This window comes from Silene latifolia, chromosome 4 (assembly GCF_048544455.1).
Source record: "Silene latifolia isolate original U9 population chromosome 4, ASM4854445v1, whole genome shotgun sequence".
In the NCBI taxonomy this organism is placed as follows: Eukaryota; Viridiplantae; Streptophyta; class Magnoliopsida; order Caryophyllales; family Caryophyllaceae; genus Silene; species Silene latifolia.
In genome coordinates, this window is record NC_133529.1 from 25,215,535 (window position 1) to 25,231,810 (window position 16,276).

A 16,276-nucleotide genomic window follows, 5' to 3' on the forward strand; every position below is an offset into this window, starting at 1 on the left:
GGCTCTATTAACAACAAATTAATAAGGAAATAAATGACCATCCAAAGTGAGGTCCTGATTCCACTAAAATCTGAACATTAAAACAACAAAACTAAAATGAATGGACTACATACTGCTTGCAAAACAAAATTTCTGAGTTTTTATAATATCACACACACACACACACACTCTTTCCAAACAAAGTATCATTCATCATCCGATGAACTCAGAAACACTTCTTATGCACGATTGATGGCCCTGATTCATCATACTCGGCCTTTGCTATCCACATCTGTAGTTTAAAAAGCCACCGTAAGAATTTTGAGATTAGCATGACACGAGATATGATTAAGCTCAAAAGGATCTAGCAAAACCTCTGACCCTGACCTATTAATTAGAATCGCTTCCATGTAATAATAGCTCAGACGTAAATATATATATGCCAAAGGAGTAGGAAAAAATGAAGTTTAGATTTTAGATAGTCGCATGAGTAATTGTTCCGGGTGTAATTCCAGAGCAAGTATAGTTACCACCCGTGGCTTGTTGAATGATGTCTTGAGTTGGATTCTCCTTTGGTCTTAATCGTTCCTCTCGGTCTCTCCTGCAACAATGAACGAACTGAGGGCTTGGCTTTGTGCCAAGCGTACTCACTCCGACGCTCAAGTCAGTAAACTTAAAGGATAAGTTGTTACTTGGCTGAATGTATAATGTAGAGAGATAAGGAAGATATTACCAGATGAATAGTGTATTTAGGTTTAGTTGTGTATATGTTGGGATCCTTTCCTCAATGAAGGTTGAGGAGTATTTATAGGCTTTCACCTTTTGTCACGTAGTGGCCAAGTGGCCAAGTGGCTAGCAGGTGGAAAGACTGATCTACCCCTCGGCCGAGGGACCTATGGCAGGCCGGCGGGCCCTGTTGACTCACCGCCGAGGGGTCTTGGATGTGAGTACGTGGGTATGTGTCCCGGCTGGCGGGTCGCCATGCCGAGACCCAGGCTGACAGGCCGATGGGCTGCATCGGCTAGGCTGTCTAAGTCGTTGACTTGCTGCGGATACCCTTGACCTTGCTCAATACGTTGACTTGGTCAGCGGTGCAGAATATGCCCCATCAGTAATAATAAGAGTTGGTAACATGTAAACAAACCTGCTGGAAGGTGCTAAGGGATGCCAGGATAGATCCACCAACCCAAACACTGTACTTTCTCTCAGGCGGAGCCACGACCTTAATCTTCATGCTGCTAGGCGCGAGTGCAGTGATTTCCTTACTCATTCTATCAGCAATGCCCAAGAACATGGTTGTACCTCCACTAAGTACGATGTTTCCATACAAGTCTTTCCTAATGTCGACATCACATTTCATGATGGAGTTATAGGTAGTTTCATGAATGCCAGCAGCCTCCATTCCAATAAAAGAGGGTTGGAATAAGACTTCTGGGCACCTGAATCTCTCGCCACCAATAGTAATCACTTGCCCATCCGGCAACTCATAACTTTTCTCCACAGATGAGCTAGTCTTGGCTGTTTCCATCTTCTGCTCATAGTCGAGGGCAATGTAGGCAAGCTTTTCCTTCATGTCCCTCACGATCTCTTGCTCTGCTGAAGTAGTGAAAGAGTATCCACGCTCAGTCAGGATCTTTATCATGTAGTCTGTCATGTCTCTTCCAGCCAAGTCGAGTCGAAGGATTGCATGTGGAAGAGCGTACCCTTCATAAATAGGAACCGTGTGGCTTACACCATCTCCAGAGTCCAGCACAATACCTGCATAAAGTAAGTATTTGCTCAACCACTAATAATAAAATAAAATAAAATAACTGAGTTTATAAGATGAAGATGAGTTCTATCCTTACCAGTCGTACGACACTAGCATATAGTGAAAGAACGACCTGAATTGCTACATACATAGCAAGAGCATTGATGCAGCAGGAGCCACTGACCAGGGCACCTCACAACAGCAAGCAGGCCAAGGCAACACCACAACCAGTCAACCATCCCAGGAACCAGCCAAACTGAGCTAAGTTTAGTGGCCAACAAGTATGAGTACAAGCCCAACCACCAACTGCCACCATGGCCAGCTGGTTGGTCACTGAATTAGGCTCATAAAAGTCCTAGGGGTCCAAGGAAAAATCACAATGCAAGTCCCAGAAATCCAAGATGGACAGATCTGCAGCAAATGACAAACAACAAAAGCAACCTTTCCATTTCTGGCTAAACCATGAGGAAAAAGCACTCAAAGAACTTTTGGCTTATCTTCCCATCTACCAGATACAACCTAGAGCCAATTTTAATGCCAATGACTCAATCATTTCGTCCTCAAGTGCCTACATTCAACAGAAAAGCCAACAATGCAACAAAGGACCACAACCTGTCACTGTCACCTGCATTTCTTTTTGTTTTCATTCCAGTTTACAATTAAGAGCTTTTAAAACCGTTGTAATATTGTATTTAGACTCTTGCCAGCATGTGAGGAAGGATCCTGACCCTTGGATGTAGTTTCTTTTCAAGTTTGTAACCTAAAAGGGCCTATATAAGGACCTCAACTCAAACTGTTGTAACACAGCTGATTTATGAATGAAACCTGAGAATTCTCTCAAATTTAAACCTCTTAATCTTGTGCTTAGTCTGTAGATTAGAGTCAGGCTTGATAATAACCTGTGCTTAGACTGTGGTTATTGATTAAGACCCTGTTAGTAGAGTCTAAACTTTCCTGTGCTGATACTGTGGCTAGTTTAGCTTTGCTGTTTGTTTTAGTTGAGTCTTTCCTGTGTTAATCTGTGGAATTTCTTAACTCAAGCATCCTAAATTGTTAGCTTAGTTCCCTGTGAGTATTCTGTGGGATTTCAGCTGATAATTATATCCAAAGATCCCTCCTTTCAGTCAATATTCCAGAACTGCCTCATTCACAGTCCATTATGTAACACCCGCGAATTTCCCATTTTGACATTTAAAATTTATTTAACCGTTTGAATTACTTTATTAAATATTTTTGAATTATTCAATTTAATTAATTTTATGTCAAACACGATTTTTATAAACGTATTATATAAAAGCTCATTTTTATAAAAATACGTATTATTAAATTATATCTTTGAGTCATAATTTATACAATAATATATATATACGTATTTTTGGTCGGATAATAATAATGACAGTACTAATAATAATTTCCGTCTCAACATCCGTCTAGCTATAGATCGTCACATTTCACTTTGTACATACTTTAATCTGGACCAATCAAAAACCAACAACACATTCACCCACCTTCAAAATATCTACTATTATTATCATTAATATTATATATTATTATTGTGTACTATTATTATTATTATTATTATTATTATTATTATTATTATATATATATATATTTGTTGTTGTTATCCTACGGAAACCCCACCTCCCTCTACTTCCTCATTCGTCTTCTTCCTCTTTGACGCAGCAACAAAGCAGCAGCAACAACTCAAACACCAACCACCATTTCCGCCATCCTCAACCCCCATTTCCTCCCTTATTTCTCAACCAAATCCCCTGATTCTTACACCATTAGCTTCCCCTCCTCATTCTCCTTCTTTATATGTAAGAAAGACGCCATCTTGCCTCTGTTTCCGTTCGGTCGTCTTACTTTGGGCTCGGATTTCCCGCCTTTTTCCTTCGTTCGTGCGTTTGGGTGTTACTTGGGACAGCTCAGAATAGCTTTGGGCCGGAAGCATGCTATTTTAAAGTGCAATGAGGTAACGGTGATAGGTTACTCGACAAAATGTCGAATTTCCGTCTTACATGTCGTTTTCGTGTCCTTGTTTAGTAAAGTTCGGTTCTTTTTACCTTTCCTCATTTGTATGCTCAATCTTCATCGTGTCAATTCGTTCCCCATGCTCGAATTCGCTTGTAGTGTTCACGAATTAAATTGTGTCACATTTCCGCCTCAAAATGACTTTTGGAGCGGACTGTTTTGCCTGGGTTTTTCGGACATGGTTAAGATGAGTTAGTGGGTGTTATTCATATTTTTAGTTGTGTCTCGTTTCTGTCTCATTTCCGTCTTAAATATCGTCTGAAAACTGAGCCGCAACGGGCTGTCGAACTCGTATTATAACCATGACGGGTGCGGTTCTGGTTTCTATTTTGGGGATGGGACAAGTAGTACACAGACCAGTATTCATGCTACTTTCCCTCTCCCATATCGTCTTACGTGTGCTCTAGCCTTCCCGTTTTGAAAACTCGGTTTGGACCTTGTATGCCTCTGTTTTGGTGACCCGTTATGGCCTGCATCTTGGTCTGTTTTGGCGGGTCAGGTTGGCTGCTTTAGGATCTGTTTTGGCTTGTCATTGGGCAGCTGTGTTTGGGTTCCGTCTTGGTTATGTCCAAGGACTCTTGTTGTAATGACTCGATATGGTTCAGGTTTGGCTCGGTTTGCAGGGGTTGTTTTGGTGGTTTGGGCACTAGTCAGTTGGAATGCTGATTGAGTACTATACATGCCTCGTATAGTTGTTTGTCATTCTTTTGGTTTCAATTTTTGGACTCACCATCCTTTTCATTTTGGGCTCATTTAGCTTACATTGTTGGATTCATTAAGTTTTGAGTGTTGGGCTTCTCTGGCTTCATTTGTTGGGCTCATTTGTTTTGAAATATTGGGCTTGCGGTGTTTATCTAATCGGATTCGTCATGTTAAATTAGTCGCGCTAGCTATGTTAAATTAATTGGATTCGTGTGGTTTATTTGACTAGACTTGGCATGCTTCACTTGTTGGATTTCACGTTTTATTTCGTAAAGTCCACCTAGCGTAAATTATTTCATTATCGCTTGTTATATTTTATTTAACCGGCATGTTAAATTAGAAAATGGAATATCTATTAATATAAGACAAGTATGAGTTATTAGAAAATGGAATATTCTTGATAATGTATTGTATTGTTCGGTTGTGAGAGTCTTGGTCCTATCGGACACTAGGGGTGAGCCATAGGCCCTCTAGTTGCGGTATGATCGTCGGGATCGATGTTCCCATCCGTACTTATGGTGAGATGCAAGCCATAAGTATGAGTGTGACATTAATAATCCCGTCTCATGTACTTGTTGTTGTACTTGTTTATTCTATTTAACCGGCATGTATAATTATGAAATGAAATGTTTATTTATATGTTACAAGCATGAAAAGGTTATTATAAATAATTACTTGTAAGAGTCGTATTCTTGTAGAAATGCCATATTACCATCATATATGCTTGACATACATTTTTGCCCTGCTTGTGCTGTTCTGGCAAGCACGGGTTTGACCTACTTGTCTTTGTTCGCAAGTACGGTTTTGGCCTACTGTCTTTGTTCGCAAGTACGGCTTTTGGCCACTTGTCTTTGATTCCGGCAAGTGAGTCTTATCTTAGTCTTTCCGCCACTTTCGTGTGTTTCGCGATTGGGGTACTCGGCCTCCTTAGTAGTCGAGTCTTGGGTGCGTCTTTGTCTTTGGCGCACGTCGAATCGGGATGTACACCCGAGAATCTGCAGATTTAGACTAGGACCGTATTATTATCGTAGTCCTACCCGGGGAAATTATAGTCTAAGAGTGATAAATGTCTTGCATTATTTGGATGGTTACTTTGGTCATATCTCCTTGAAATACGTGCTTGTGGCTAAGTGTTCGTGTTCATGCTTTCCTTGTCTTTCTTCTCCATTTATTTTATTGTTGCGCATACCTTACTTACTGGTTTATTCCATCATTTCTTTTATCCTTGTTGGTTTAAACACGTATGATCCCATGTTTAGTTATAAGTCGATTCACTCATAACTTATCTAATATGGTTATTTGTTCATGTCCTTTGTTATGTTCGTTTTGACATTTTGTGGCTGGGAGAACCTTGAGTTACTCCCCATCGATCGTGGCTTTCATGTTTACATGAATGACAGGTTTGTGAAGATGCATTTGTGGGGTTTAGACGTGTGAGCTAGCGAGCACCTTGGACTAGTAGTTGGTTTATTAGGATTGCTTAGACTCATCTTTTATTGTATTGTCATTCGAGGGATATATTTTCCCTCACCTTGACTATCACGGTTGTATAATTTAATCTTTATTTCCGCATTCTTTATTTGTGTTTTATGTTTTAATGAACCCGCGCTTTAATTTTTAAAAGTTTCGAAAATTTCCTAATTTTCGCTTGAATTTATAGCTTATATTTTCCGATTTATCGCGGGGGTTCACAGTTGGTATCAGAGCCTATGTTGCTCCCGACGCACACACGTGTACCCCAAGTTTAAATGTGAATTTGACCTTGAATAATGAATGAGAGATGGGTAGACTTAAGGACCTAAGGTGGTAGTCTGTAGTGTGTTTGCTCTTTGTTAGGTTCTAACATGTTTGTTGATTGCCATTTTATAATTGTTGTGCCCTTGGATCAATAACCGTAAACCTACCAACGTGAAGATCAAGATTTGGTGCCTATAGCCAAGGATTGAAGATTTGTTCAACCTTTGAAGAATGCTTCTACTTCCTCGAAGACGTTTCTCATTCTTGGTGTATCTTGCTTTATTCTTTACCTCTTGGTGCTTATTCTCCTTCTAAACTCTCTTCTGTTTTGCTTTGAAAGTTACTCTTGTATTCCCTAACTTGTCCTTTGTTCCTTTCTAATCCTCCCTTAACGCCTTTTCATAGTATTCTTTCTTTTGAAGAATGTTGACTTTGGATGGAAATTTTGACTTTGAGGAGATTGTTGTGTTTGACCCTTAAACCTGGTTTTGAGAGGATTGATGTTGGAAAGATTTAGGTATTGTGATGAGACATACTTGATGATTCTTATACCTAGATCCTTGATAAAGTGAGTATATTTGATTGGTGGATTTTGTGTTGTCAAGTATGAGTGGCATTTGTTACTAAGGTTATAGAACTTGGCTTTGTTGTTTATGTTTGGGATTTGAAAAGCTTGGGAAGTGTAGTCAGACTAAGCTACATTGTTGAGAAGTCTTTGTTGACCCTATGGTTTTAGAAACTTTGAGGTTGTATTGAGTAATTGAGATGGCGGGATGATGTTGTAGATAAGTGTAGTTCTGCTTTTGGGAATCCGTGATAAGTAAAAGGATAAAAGGATTCGAGATCCTATTGATTTTTCAAACTTTGGATTGGCATGTTACTACCTTGTATTAAAATGAAAACCTTGTGGAATATTTGAGGAACCTTTTCTTGGAGTTTAGAGCTGGGTATTGGGATTCTTGATTGAGGATTTTACCATTTTGAGAAACCCGTGGTTGACACTAGTTGGATATGAGTATAGCTTTGTTGGAAACCTTGACCTTGATCTTGTGGAAGTTGTTTGTGGATGTTTTAGGATTTGGAGTGATGAGATCACACTCTTAGTGGAGTACCTTGTTTCAAGGAATAGCTTAAGATGAAGTAACATGAGTAATTTGAGGAAACCCTTGGGAGTGTTTTGGTCATAGGTTTTGTTGTTGGGAAGTTTTCAGAACCTTTTGGATGATGTTGTTATTTGAGGTTTGAGTATCTGGCGTTTCCTTGTTGTCTAATTTCCTTTCTTCTTTGACCATAAGCGTTACCGTTCATACCTCCTTTCCTCGCTTCATCTTGCTCCTCCCTTAAGTTTGATGCTAGTGACCTATAAAAACTATATCTTTGACATCCTTGTTGACCTTACTTCAATTCTTACCCTATGAAATTCATCATAGCTCTTTTTGTTGGTTAAGTCTGGACCCTCTTAGAGTACTTTATATTTATGTTGTCTAAATTGCTTTTCATTTCATACAAATTCTAAATATTTCAAGCTACCATTTTTGGTCTGTTGTTAAAAATTTTATGTTACTTTTACAAACCTTTACCTATTTTAAAGGTTCGAAAATGAAAATTTGATTTAGTTACCTATCTGTTCTTTGAGTGTAAAATTATTTATCATGATTTTAATTGCCAAACCCGAGATTTCTTTAAATTTTATCCAATTTCTATTAACTTTGATCTTTCTTCGTCAAAGTTTAATATTATATTTTCAGGAATTTAACTCCCTTTTGAGTTTAAAAGTGAAACCATTATTTCCATTTTGGCTTTTCCAAAAGAAAATTTGAGTGGATTACTTTTTCTTTTGGTTTTAACGTTGATAGGATGTTAGAACTCGTTATTAGAGACGTTTAATAACTTGTTCTACGCTTGTCGGCGAGTGATTTGTGTTTTAAATTTGTCTTTGACTTGGAAAGTTGGCGTTCTTGTGTGCACGACAAGAGCAATTTCGTTCCATGAATAAGACTTGTACTTTTGAAAACTTTTCATTAATGTTTTTGAAAGTATTTTGATTCTTATTTATACAAATAATTTGCTTTTGACCTTATCTGGTTCTGTCGGAAAATTTTATTGAAACTGTTGAAAGGATTTTAAGTCTCTCAAAAAGTAATCTTTTAATATTTTAGTTACCAATTTCGAAGGTCCAGTTTTATCTTTATATATACCCTTTTATTTCTACCTTCAAGTTTCGAGGACGAAACTTTTTTAAAAGATGGGGTGATTGTAACACCCGCGAATTTCCCATTTTGACATTTAAAATTTATTTAACCGTTTGAATTACTTTATTAAATATTTTTGAATTATTCAATTTAATTAATTTTATGTCAAACACGATTTTTATAAACGTATTATATAAAAGCTCATTTTTATAAAAATACGTATTATTAAATTATATCTTTGAGTCATAATTTATACAATAATATATATATACGTATTTTTGGTCGGATAATAATAATGACAGTACTAATAATAATTTCCGTCTCAACATCCGTCTAGCTATAGATCGTCACATTTCACTTTGTACATACTTTAATCTGGACCAATCAAAAACCAACAACACATTCACCCACCTTCAAAATATCTACTATTATTATCATTAATATTATATATTATTATTGTGTACTATTATTATTATTATTATTATTATTATTATTATATATATATATATTTGTTGTTGTTATCCTACGGAAACCCCACCTCCCTCTACTTCCTCATTCGTCTTCTTCCTCTTTGACGCAGCAACAAAGCAGCAGCAACAACTCAAACACCAACCACCATTTCCGCCATCCTCAACCCCCATTTCCTCCCTTATTTCTCAACCAAATCCCCTGATTCTTACACCATTAGCTTCCCCTCCTCATTCTCCTTCTTTATATGTAAGAAAGACGCCATCTTGCCTCTGTTTCCGTTCGGTCGTCTTACTTTGGGCTCGGATTTCCCGCCTTTTTCCTTCGTTCGTGCGTTTGGGTGTTACTTGGGACAGCTCGAATAGCTTTGGGTAGGAAGCATGCTATTTTAAAGTGCAATGAGGTAACGGTGATAGGTTACTCGACAAAATGTCGAATTTCCGTCTTACATGTCGTTTTCGTGTCCTTGTTTAGTAAAGTTCGGTTCTTTTTACCTTTCCTCATTTGTATGCTCAATCTTCATCGTGTCAATTCGTTCCCCATGCTCGAATTCGCTTGTAGTGTTCACGAATTAAATTGTGTCACATTTCCGCCTCAAAATGACTTTTGGAGCGGACTGTTTTGCCTGGGTTTTTCGGACATGGTTAAGATGAGTTAGTGGGTGTTATTCATATTTTTAGTTGTGTCTCGTTTCTGTCTCATTTCCGTCTTAAATATCGTCAAAACCGAGCGCAACGGAATTTGTCGAACTCGTATTATAACCATGACGGGTGCGGTTCTGGTTTCTATTTTGGGGATGGGACAAGTAGTACACAGACCAGTATTCATGCTACTTTCCCTCTCCCATATCGTCTTACGTGTGCTCTAGCCTTCCCGTTTTGAAAACTCGGTTTGGACCCTGTATGCCTCTGTTTTGGTGACCCGTTATGGCTCGCATCTTGGTCTGCTTTTGGCGGGTCGGGTTGGTCGCTTTAGGATCTGTTTTGGCTTGTCATTGGGCAGCTGTGTTTGGGTTCCGTCTTGGTTATGTCCAAGGACTCTTGCTGGAATGACTCGATATGGTTCGGGTTTGGCTCGGTTTGCAGGGGTTGTTTTGGTGGTTTGAGCACTAGTCAGTTGGAATGCTGATTGAGTACTATACATGCCTTGTATAGTTGTTTGTCATTCTTTTGGTTTCAATTTTTGGACTCACCATCCTTTTCATTTTGGGCTCATTTAGCTTACATTGTTGGATTCATTAAGTTTTGAGTGTTGGGCTTCTCTGGCTTCATTTGTTGGGCTCATTTGTTTTGAAATATTGGGCTTGCGGTGTTTATCTAATCGGATTCGTCATGTTAAATTAGTCGCGCTAGCTATGTTAAATTAATTGGATTCGTGTGGTTTATTTGACTAGACTTGGCATGCTTCACTTGTTGGATTTCACGTTTTATTTCGTAAAGTCCACCTAGCGTAAATTATTTCATTATTGCTTGTTATATTTTATTTAACCGGCATGTTAAATTAGAAAATGGAATATCTATTAATATAAGACAAGTATGAGTTATTAGAAAATGGAATATTCTTGATAATGTATTGTATTGTTCGGTTGTGAGAGTCTTGGTCCTATCGGACACTAGGGGTGAGCCATAGGCCCTCTAGTTGCGGTATGATCGTCGGGACTGATGTTCCCATCCGTACTTATGGTGAGATGCAAGCCATAAGTATGAGTGTGACATTAATAATCCCGTCTCATGTACTTGTTGTTGTACTTGTTTATTCTATTTAACCGGCATGTATAATTATGAAATGAAATGTTTATTTATATGTTACAAGCATGAAAAGGTTATTATAAATAATTACTTGTAAGAGTCGTATTCTTGTAGAAATGCCATATTACCATCATATATGCTTGACATACATTTTTGCCCTGCTTGTGCTGTTCTGGCAAGCACGGGTTTGACCTACTTGTCTTTGTTCGCAAGTACGGTTTTGGCCTACTTGTCTTTGTTCCGCAAGTACGGCTTTTGGCCACTTGTCTTTGTTACGGCAAGTGAGTCTTATCTTAGTCTTTCCGCCACTTTCGTCTTTTGTTCGGCGATTGGGGTACTCGGCCTCCTTAGTAGTCGAGTCTTGGGTGCGTGCTGTGCTGGCGCACGTCGAATCGGGATGTACACCCGAGAATCTGCAGATTTAGACTAGGACCGTATTATTATCGTAGTCCTACCCGGGGAAATTATAGTCTAAGAGTGATAAATGTCTTGCATTATTTGGATGGTTACTTTGGTCATATCTCCTTGAAATACGTGCTTGTGGCTAAGTGTTCGTGTCTGTTTCCTTGTCTTTCTTCTCCATTTATTTTATTGTTGCGCATACCTTACTTACTGGTTTATTCCATCATTTCTTTTATCCTTGTTGGTTTAAACACGTATGATCCCATGTTTAGTTATAAGTCGATTCACTCATAACTTATCTAATATGGTTATTTGTTCATGTCCTTTGTTATGTTCGTTTTGACATTTTGTGGCTGGGAGAACCTAGAGTTACTCCCCACTGACTGTGGCTTTCATGTTTACATGAATGACAGGTTTGTGAAGATACATTTGTGGGGTTTAGACGTGTGAGCTAGCGAGCACCTTGGACTAGTAGTTGGTTTATTAGGATTGCTTAGACTCACCTTTTATTGTATTGTCATTCGAGGGATATATTTTCCCTCACCTTGACTATCACGGTTGTATAATTTAATCTTTATTTCCGCATTCTTTATTTGTGTTTTATGTTTTAATGAACCCGCGCTTTAATTTTTAAAAGTTTCGAAAATTTCCTAATTTTCGCTTGAATTTATCGCTTATATTTTCCGCTTTATCGCGGGGGTTCACAATTATGTCTGTCAAACAGTTCAGTTGAGTCCTAAAAATACTTAGAGTTCTCTAAAAATCCTGGAGTTTTGCTCAGAGTTAGTTCTCATATTAAAGTTAATTACTGCCAAGTTTCATGATTTTAGGAGGTCATTTGATAATTTTAATAATTAGCACAAGTTTATTGCATTCCTGAGAAACTTTCTTTGGTTTGCTGGTTTGGTTGTTGTATTTGTCTAATCCCTTGGACATTACACTGCAATTGAAAGTCTCAAACATGATTTGAGTCATCTTCTCGCGATTTGCCTTTGGATTTAGAGGTGCTTCAGTCAATAGAACTGGATGCTCTTCTGGAGCAACACGGAGCTCATTGTAGAAGGTATGATGCCAAATCTTTTCCATGTCATCCCATTTGCTCACAATACCATGTTCAATTGGGTATTTAAGAGTTAAGATGCCACGTTTAGATTGAGCTTCATCTCCTACATACGCGTCCTTTTGGCCCATACCAACCATCACACCAGTGTGACGTGGCCGACCAACAATGCTAGGGAACACGGCCCTTGGGGCATCATCACCGGCAAAACCAGCCTATAATGAATGAATACTAACGTCATTACATTTTAGTTGGAAATTAAAATGGAACATGTAACTGTAATTCCACCCACTACAGGTAAGCGATTGTATGTAATAAAGACAAAACTTTGTGATAAGCGATTGTTAAATTAAAAAAAAAAACGGATAGCGCTCTCGTCTTAAATCAGAATCTACCTTAACCATCCCAGTTCCATTATCACAAACAAGAGGTTGAATATCCTCATCATCTGCCATCCTCTACTATCTGATTCTTGGAAGAAAAGTATGATCAGTATCGTCAAAGTTAAAAAAAAAAATAATCAAGGAAAATTCTTTTTAACACCTCAATCATTGGCGGATCCATGTGTTATCAGTATCTACCTCAATTATTCATGATCTCTTAGACCAACCAAAGAATTTATTGCAGCGTAAAAACAAAGAATGTCCCTAAAAGCTAAGCATTTTAATCTCCTAGACCCCAAAATTTCCATAAAATCGAGATCACGATACAATGTCGACAACTAATGATGGAGTATTATATAATGCATGCTAAAGACAAGACAATATAAATGCATGCATGCATGCAGTAAATCACCTGAAATTGGATTATGAGAATTTAAAAAAAAAAAAAGGAAAGGAAGAAATAGAAAAATATGAAGAAGAATGTAACAACATTAAAAGAATGAGGTAATGAGTGTAGAAAACAACGCACAAAAAATGAAAGAAGGAGAAGAAGAAAAATGGAGGAGCTTAAACTTTGGAAATTAAATGACAAAAATTGGCAAAACACTTTGCTACTGGCCTGGCCAACCACGTACACTTCTATTTCTAGTATTATCAAGGATGTGAAATTAAACCATTTTTTCGATAAAGTGATAATTAAACATTGCTTTCGTGAAGCCAACAAGGTTGCTGACTTCATGTCTAATGTCTTTTATTGGACATTCATGTCCAACTCTTTCGAGGTGATTTGATAGCCGGTGGCTTCAACTTACCTCCCTCATTCGGAAGGATGAGATAGGTTGGTCCTACCCTAGAGGATCAACCTAGTTTTTTTACCTAATAAAAAAAAAAACGTACACTTCTATAGAAATCGAGATTATTGTACAAAAAAACCAACTTTAACTTGTTACACAAAATTGATATGAAAAAATATAAAAATATGAGAGCTTATGATCATAAATATCTGAATCCGTTTTTAAAATGGGCGATTTTCACTAATTATTTAACGGAATAGGTCGATTCCCAAAATAATTGTCGAAAATGGGTCCACGTAGGCTTGGAATTTACGAAGCTATGGTCAAGGGTCAAATCGCCACGACGCTTGGCGACTTACTTCGAAGACATATTTCCGCGACTCCCCTCCCCTTCCCATTTTCATAGCCCTAAATCAGGGAAAAAAAAATTTAGGCCAAGTAGCCAGCCCCCATGGCTACTTTAGGCCAAATCGCCAGCCCCCCATGGCTACTTGAATCTGAGACATACTCAGCTATTTCGTCAAAATTGGCCCAAACACTACCCATTCAAGTCGCCAAGGTGCATGGCGACTTTAGGCCAAGTCGCCAGCCCCCATGGCGATTTTATGCTCAATTATCATAACAGCAAAATTTAGGTTTGGTTGCAATTTGGGTATGGTCGCCAACCGAGATGGCGACTTAAATACAAACCTAGGTTCGGGTATGACGTGGAGTTGTGGACCCATTTTGGGTAATTAATTTCAAAGTCGACCCATTTCGTTAAATAATTAGTCAAAATCGCCCATTTTAGCAAAAACTTCTAAATATCTATAAATATTTACATTTTTTTATTTAAAAATCAAATACTGTTATAAAATGTATTATATGGATGTCCATTAGGCTTTATGGTCCATTATATACATTATGTAATTAGGTTTCTCACATGATATGTACTCTATAAATGCCCCCCATTGAGATGAATAAAACTATCCCTATCGAATCTTCTCCTCCTATTATCTCTTTACATTTTTTTCCTCTCTTATTCTATAACACGTTATCAGCACGAATCTCTAACCCTAACCGATCAAACGATTCTCCACGTACAAGTAATACATGAGAACATTGTCCCGTTGAAGCAAGGTGACTAATCTTAAAGGTATAAAACAATCTTAGAGGGCGTTTGTTTCGCGCATGGATATAGGTTTGAAATTAGGAATCATACTTGGGTGGTATGGGGTTGGAACTCCATTCCTCATACCTTGTATTTGTTTCAATTGTATGCGGTATGGGTTTGAAACTAAGCTAAAGTTGAAACAATTGAACCTTCTGTTGATCACCAGCATGCTGCAACTCTAATTTATCAAAACGGGCATTCATGGCTTCCAGCTGAGTCACAACTGCACTATCAACAAAATTAACTGTCCGAATACCTCCTCTCGGATTCCCATACTCAGCACAATGGGTAGCCATTTCCTCTATGATGCCCCATCCCTTGTCATCATCATTATTCTTCTGAAATCGCTCGTTAGATGAGGCGTCCAAGATAGCACGGTGGTCATCATACAACCCATTATTTTTGGTCCGTTTGACGATTATTCTTTCGTTCAGACCCGTATTTCTAAGCCAACAGCAGACTATCATACGTTATTTATCGCTTCCAAGACGTTGCTTGTCACAACGAGCAGATATTCCTTTACAGGTGTTTCGACACGCCTTCATTATATTTCCCAACGAGAGTAAGCGGATAGACTTTCCCTCTCGAAACATGGAGATCAGTTCATGATTATGTTCCCCAACGAGAGTATGCGGATAGACTTTCGCTCTCGAGACATGGAGATCAACATCGACCCCGAATTCTTCCGAAGTTTGTTTGAAGCTGAACACAAGCAAATTTCTCCCAGCAGTTCCAGACTGTGTCCTGCTGTCATTCCTCATATCATTTAGATGCCCCTTTTCAGGAATATGCCTTCGTATTTTCAGACACCAAGTTATATTCAGACCCCAAAGAGTTTTGCCGAAGCGCCTTCAGTCCCGTTTCGTCCAGAAGTCTCAGGTATGATCTCTTCTTATGGCTGGCGAGCCTCCTTACGTAGTCTAATGGACTTTAAACGACCCTCCCCGATAGTCGACAGACTCTAAAATGTTCCCGACGACAAGTCCTTGGCTCAGACCCCTTGAGCCGCCTCGCGTCGCCATAGTCGTCAGGTTGTAATCTTCGATTGACCTGATGGCTATACTTTGACTTTCGCCTTGTCCAAGCCTCAGTCAAAGTGAGGGCTCTTTAGATACCTCATTTCTGCACCTCTCGCAAACCACCCGATGATGATTGGGCCGCATGTTTGGTACGCGGAATGATTTGTGACAGTTCATAAGTTTATCGTCAAGTGATTGCTCAAATACTAATGTCAACCTCTTAGTTGTCATCTACGTGCCGATACGGTCGTTTTGACAGTAATTAGAGTACATTTGGAGTCCGGGCCTAAAACCGTCTCCATTTTCTGATAACCGTCAAATCCAGAGTCAGAATGTTCTGGAATGTTCCGGATATTTCTATTCCATATTTTATAATTATTTCACAATCATTAATCTTTGGTAAACAATTTCCTGTAATACTCATACAAGATATTAAGGAAAACCAAATTATTCCGTCCTTCTATAACTTAAACACGGAAATCTTTCTTCCGCAGGAGGAAACCACTTGGGAACAGACGCAGCAGGTGCTGCGCCTCTTCCAAGAGACGCAGTGACTGCTGCGCCTCTTCCCAGGTCCTTTTCTGCGTGTTTTTCGTATCTTTTTCATATCTTTCCGAGATTCACTTCCAAAGACTCTCCGAAAACCCTATTCCTTCACGTGATTAGTATAAATGAGAGCCTTGGCTCCTCATATTTCTCACGCGAGTGTCCGCCCTTCTCTTCTCCCTTTGCATTCTAGACCTTTGTTCTTACTTTTTGGCGTCTACGTGCTTGAACTTTCGACCACGTAAGCTCGGATCCTTCTGAGTACCAGCCTCGTTTGCATGACCGACCAATTTGACCAATTCCACATCA

At 38.7% G+C, this 16,276-nt stretch overlaps 1 pseudogene; it reads right to left on the reverse strand.

The window, feature by feature from the left end:
• Window positions 1-205: 205 nt before the first annotated feature.
• Window positions 206-12,527, reverse strand: LOC141652159 (actin-1-like; annotated as a pseudogene).
• Window positions 12,528-16,276: the final 3,749 nt, after the last annotated feature.